The 5954-nt window shown below is 39.8% G+C and overlaps 1 pseudogene; it reads right to left on the bottom strand.

The window, feature by feature from the left end:
• Positions 1-731: 731 nt before the first annotated feature.
• LOC120610991 (uncharacterized) lies at positions 732-850 on the bottom strand (annotated as a pseudogene).
• Between the last annotated feature and the right edge of the window lie 5104 nt (positions 851-5954).

Below are 5954 nucleotides of genomic sequence, written 5' to 3'. Positions count from 1 at the left end.
ATGGCCTTTATTATGTTAAGTTTTTCACCATTAAGTATAATGTTGGCTGAGGGCTTGTCATGTATGGCCTTTATTATGTTAAGTTACTTTCATACTTTACTGATTTTGTTAAGCATTTTGATCATAAATGGATGCCGTATCTTGTTGAAGGCTTATTCTGCATCTATTGATATGATCATAGGATTCTTATTTTTCAATTTGTTTATGTGATGTGTCACATTAATTGATTTACATATGTTGAACCATCCCTGTGCCACTGAGATAAACCCCACTTGATCGTGGTGTATAATCTTTTAAATATGTTGCTGTATTCAGTTCTCTAGTATCTTATTTAGGATTTTGCATCAGTGTTCATGAGAGATATTGGTCTGTCATTTTCTTTTTTGTGTTATTTTTACCAGGTTTTGGTATCACAGTAATATTGGCCTCATAAAATGAGTTGGGAAGTATTGCTTCCTCTTCGATTTTTTGGAAGGGTTTGAGGAGAATAAGTATTGAATCTTTTTTGAATGTTTGGTAAAATTCACTGGTGAAGCCATCTGGTTCTGGACTTTTACTTTTTGGTAGGTTTTTGGTGATTGTTTTAATTTCCTTACTGCTGATCAGTGTATTTAGATTTTCCAGTTCTTCTTTTTTTTTTCTTTTTTTTGTAGGCGAGGCAACTCTTGATACTTCACAGATTGGAAGGAACTTGTCAGCGTATAATCCCTTATTTTTATTTTTATTTTTTATGCCTACAGCACCTGGTCTTCCTGTGTGGTCTCCCATCCAAGTACTAACTAGGCCTGACCCTGCTTAGCTTCCAAGATCAGACGGAATTGGGCTTGTTCATGGTGGCATGGCCATAGCAGATCTTCTTAATATAGTCTAGAAAGGTTGTATTTTTCTAAGTACTGGTTCATTTCTTCTAGGTTATTAAATTTGGTGTTATATAATTTTTCACTGTATTCTTGTATGATCCTTCGTATTTCTACATGTCTGTCGTAATTTCCCCTTTTACCCTTGATTTTGGTTATTTGTGTCCTTTCTCTTTTTTCTTTAGTGAGTCTAGCCAGGGGTTTGTCAATTTTATAAACCTTCTGAAAGAACCAGTTCTTTGTTGAATTTATTTTTTCTATTGTTATTTTTGTTTCCAATTTCATTTATTTCTGCTCTAATTTTGATGATTTCTTTCCTTCTGCTGACTTTAGCCTTCATTTGTTCTTCTTTTTCTAGTTTTTTTAAGATGAAGCATTAGGTTGTTTATTTGAGCTCATTCTTGTTTCAGGAGGTAAGCCTGTAATGATATGAACTTTCCTCTTATGACCGCTCTTGTCGTTACCCAAAAGTTTTGATATGTTGTACTATCGTTATCGTTCGATTATATGTATCTCTTGATCTCTTTTTATTTCTTCCCTGACTCAGTTATTCAACAATAGCATGTTGTTTAATCTCCATGTATTTGTGGTTCTTTCCACTTTCTTTTTACAATTGACCTCTAGTTTCAAAGCATTGTGATCAGAGAATATGGTTGGTATGATTTCAACCCTCTTATATTTGTTGAGGCTATCTCTGTGTCCCAGCATGTGGTCAATCCTTGAGAATGTTTCATGTGCACTAGAGAAGGATATATAAGCAGCTGCTTTGGGATGGAAGTTTCTGTAAATGTCAATTATATCCAGTTGGTCTAATGTGTCATTTAAGGATGTTATTTCCTTATTGATTTTCTGTTTGGATGATCTGTCCATATCTGACAGTGGGGTATTTAGGTCTCCTACCACGATAGTGTTTTGGTCTGTTTCACCCTTTAGTTCTGTTAGTAATTGCTTTACATATTTCGGGGGCTCCCTGATTGGGAGCATAGATATTAATAAGTGTTGTATCTTCTTGGTGCATGATTCCCTTTATCATTATGAAATGTCCCTCAGTATCTTTCTTTACCTTTTTTATTTTGAAGTCTATTTCATCTGATATTAGCACTGCAATTCCCACTTTTCTCTGAATGCCATTTGCTCGAATTATCATTTTCCACCCTTTCACTTTGAGTCTATATTTGTCTTTGAAGCTGAGATGTGTCTCCTGGAGGCAGCATATGGTTGGGTTTTGCTTTTTGATCCAATTTGCAACTCTGTGCCTTTTTTTGGTGAGTTCAGTCCATTTACATTCAGAGTGATTATTGAGATATGAGGTCTTCTTATAGCCATTTTATCTTTTGCTTTCTGGTAGCTCAGTGTTTCCAATGCTTCCTTGTCCTTGTGTTTCTGTTTTCTTTATTTTGCTTTGTTTTTGTGGGTTTTCTCTGTGGTTCTAAATCTTTGGCCTGTGGTTACCATTATGAATATGAAAAAGAAAGCTGTATGTATACAGTCGTCCCTTTTCTTCTGCATGTGTCCTATCTCCATTCCTGTTTGCGAATCTGGATCTTTCAATCCTCTTCTTTTCAGTCATTGTTGTCTCAATTTGTCCCTATGCACGCTGAACGTTCATTACTATCTTGCTATAGCAAATCTCTTCTTATTTTAAGCTTATAATGTCCTGTTCATAGTTAGGGTTGCACTCCTCTGCTTTTATCAGCCTGCTAGTCACCTTACTCCTAATTAAGCATTTTTTTTGGTCATTTTGTTTTAAGTGAGCTGACCTATTTCAGAATTTCCTGTAGTGCAGGCCTCGTAGTGGAGAATTCCCTCATTTTTATATGTCTGCAAAGGTCTTTATTTCTCCTTCATATCTAAAGGAGCCTAGCTGGATACATTATTCTTGGCTGGTAGTTCCTTTCACTTAATAGTTTAAATATTTGATTCCATTCTTTCCTGGCTTGTAAAGTTTGCACTGAGAAGCCCGAGAATAATCTAAAGGGTTAACCTTTATAGGTTACCATTTTTTTTCTCCCTGGCTGCCCTGAGAATTCTGTCTTTGTCATTGATTTTTGATAATTTTAATACGATGTGTCTTGGTGAAGGCCTTTTTGGGTTGAGATAATTGGGTGTTTCATTTACTTGATGAATTCCAAGCTCCAGCTCATTCCTTAGATTTGGGAAATTCTCATCAACTATTTGTCTGAAAATGCTTTCTAATCCCTGCTCCTTTTCCTCACCTTCTATAATGCCTATTATTCTTATGTTTCCTCTCCTGGTAGTATCAGCTAGTTCTTGTATTTCTCTTTCATTATTTTTCATTTTTCGGTTTCTCTCTTCTTCTTTCTAATTTATTTCTAGATTTCTGTCTTCGATATCACTGATCCTTTCCTCCATTTGGTCGACTCTATTTCCCAAGCTTGCTATTTCATTTTTAAACTCTTGCAGTGTGCTCTTTATCTCCAGAAGTTCTATTCGGTTCTTTTAATGGGTTTCAACCTCCTTGTTAAAGAACTCATTCTGCTTATCTAGTTGTTTTTTCAGTTCCTAAAATTGTTGATTTGAGTTGTTTTGGATCTTATTGAGTTTTTTCATAAGTACCATCCTGAATTTTCTGTCATATATGCAACATATTTTTATGTCTGTAAGCTTATTTTCTGGAGATTTTTCTCTTTCTTTCTGAGTTGCCTTGTCTCCTTGGTTGTTCATGGTATTTAATGGACAATTTCTCCACCTGGGCATTAACAGAAGTGTGTTCTGCTTTTTTGTTTCCCCCCCAGAAAGAAGGTTTATTATATAATGGTCTCTAGTCTGTTGCAAATAAGGTGTTTTTCTTTTGGTTTTCAGTAGGTAGTGTCTAAGCCTCTTGGATCTCTACTTTATATAAAGTATTAATAATGTCTTTTTTTTCCTTATAGATATTTATCATGCTCGCTACCTTTGATCTCAGTTCCAGTCAGTGTTAGTGACAGTTTTGGTAGCATTTGCTCAGATTCTCCTGGGGCTCCACGGTGTTCCGACTAGGAGGGTATGGGGAGAGGGGCCTCTGGGTTGCGAGTTGGAGGCTGCAGCTCAGCCTCATTTTTGCAACCGCGGCTGGTAAAAATCAACTGCTGTTTCCCTGCCATTCCCACTTTTCTGCCATCCCTGTTTTTCTGCCTTCTGCCCTGATGAATGGGCACTGCCGCCAGCCGCATGGAGCTCACAGCACTCTCAGGCAGGGTGTTAAGGGAACTTGCCGCTCCTTCTCCCCTCCCCCTCCTCCTACAGGGAGCTCTGGCTGCGAGAGGCAGCTTCTTTGTTTCTCCCAGTCCACCGCCTGACACTTGGGATTCTGACCAGTGGTAACTCTTATACGCAGATCCCATGCTCAGACGTGCTGGTGTGCAGTTTAGATGTTTTTTGTTGAGTTTTAGGTGTTCGGCTTATTGTTGTTTCAAGGGGAGAGATCTGGGAATGTCTCTCTCGCCGCCATGTTTAATCCAATCTCTCTTGATAATTTTCAACATACAATTTAAGACAGCTGGCTTAGAGGAACCTACCCATATTGCCTTGGGAATCTTCCTAATGGAGGGGGAAAATAGATCTTAAAATTTCCAGAAAATAATTTGACGCAGGGCCCCTATGTCAAAAGGGTCATTTGAAGCCAAGTCAGTAATTAATTGCTCCCCTCCTTGTGTATCCCACCATGTTTCAGTGGTACAAAGACAGACAAGGGTGGGTGCCTCCTCCAATGAGGAAACCACTCAGGTGCTCATCTGGCTGTGTCCCGAAGGAGCTTAGGTGACACTTGGCCGTAGAAGGCTCAGCTTTGTGACTTGCAATTGGGCACTAGTCCAATGCCGCCCTGGACTGTATGCCTTGCACTACAGAATCACAGATGAGTCTTCTTACTCCGTATCCTTTAGAGGACTTCATGGGTACGCAGCCATGGAGCCACAAATTCATACCTGAATGAGTCAAGTCGACCAGGATGCTCATTCATTCATACATTCGCACACCAGAAGTTAAAACATTGCCTCCTCCCTTTTCTGGAAGGCCCTGACCTTTGTCTTTCCCCCTGGGATGACCCTGATGTCTTCTTTCTGTTGGGAAGCCCCTGACATGTGTCTTCTAACTGAAAACTTTAAGAAGTAATCAAGCTCCAATTCCGTCCAGAGATGGGACCTGACTAGGGTGCTAAGCCCTGGGATTTTACCTTATCCTGTGGCTGCTCTGGAGATTTGGTTCATCCCTCGTTTGAGTCCGATCGGGGCTCGCCGTTGGGAGAGTCAGAGTGCTGGTCTGAAAAGAATCCATAATACCATTAGGTGGCACACTTCCTCATTCGTCTTGGAACACCTCTGGCCCGGCCTGGCCAAGACACCAATCGAACGGCTCAAAGGACCGACGTGGTTGGAATTTCACTGGGAACTCCACAAATGCTGAAGAATAATCAGACCAAGGAGAAGCCAAGCACCACTCAGAGAGTCGGAGAACTCAGGTTGAACACACGTGTTCCCAGAAGAGCTAGAGCTCTGAAGATCTGGGCCCTGAGCTCAAGGCTAAACTTACTTTAATAGGGTTTATCTATGCAGTTACAGTTTTACATTTGGCATGGGCTCATTGGTTAATTTGTCTTCAGGCGTTTATCAAGTGCTGGAGTTGCTATGGGCTATGGGGAGCAGGAGTTGCTATGGGTTACAGAGCATGGGAATTACCATGGCCTACAGGCAGTTACAGAGCAGGAGATTTTCAAACAGGAACTTAGGCAAAATATCTGGACAGAACAAGCAAATATTTGGACAGAACAAGCAAAAGGGGAGGATGAGTTTTTAGCTACTCTCAAGGTCACCCTACCGTTCAGCCTATGCAGCAAACATATCTACATAAGCAGAACAAAGAGCTATTTAAATTTAACCATTTGAGTAAAAAATTCCTCTCCAATAGGTGTGCACAAGATATTCTTGATTCAGTTTCCAGATAGAGGAAGTATGAGCAAGAGGGTGGCCCAAGCCAAGCCACACTGGAACAACTGGGTCTTACATCCTGTAAGGGTCAAGGTTTGGCAGAAGGCTGCTGGAAGTCTATTCATGGAATTCTGACTCTAGTTTAGAGACTCAGACACTTATTTGTGACCTC

Source organism: Pteropus medius, unplaced genomic scaffold (assembly GCF_902729225.1).
Source record: "Pteropus medius unplaced genomic scaffold, Ma_sr-lr_union100, whole genome shotgun sequence".
NCBI classification, from domain to species: Eukaryota; Metazoa; Chordata; class Mammalia; order Chiroptera; family Pteropodidae; genus Pteropus; species Pteropus medius.
This window is presented reverse-complemented; position numbering and strand designations above follow the sequence as displayed.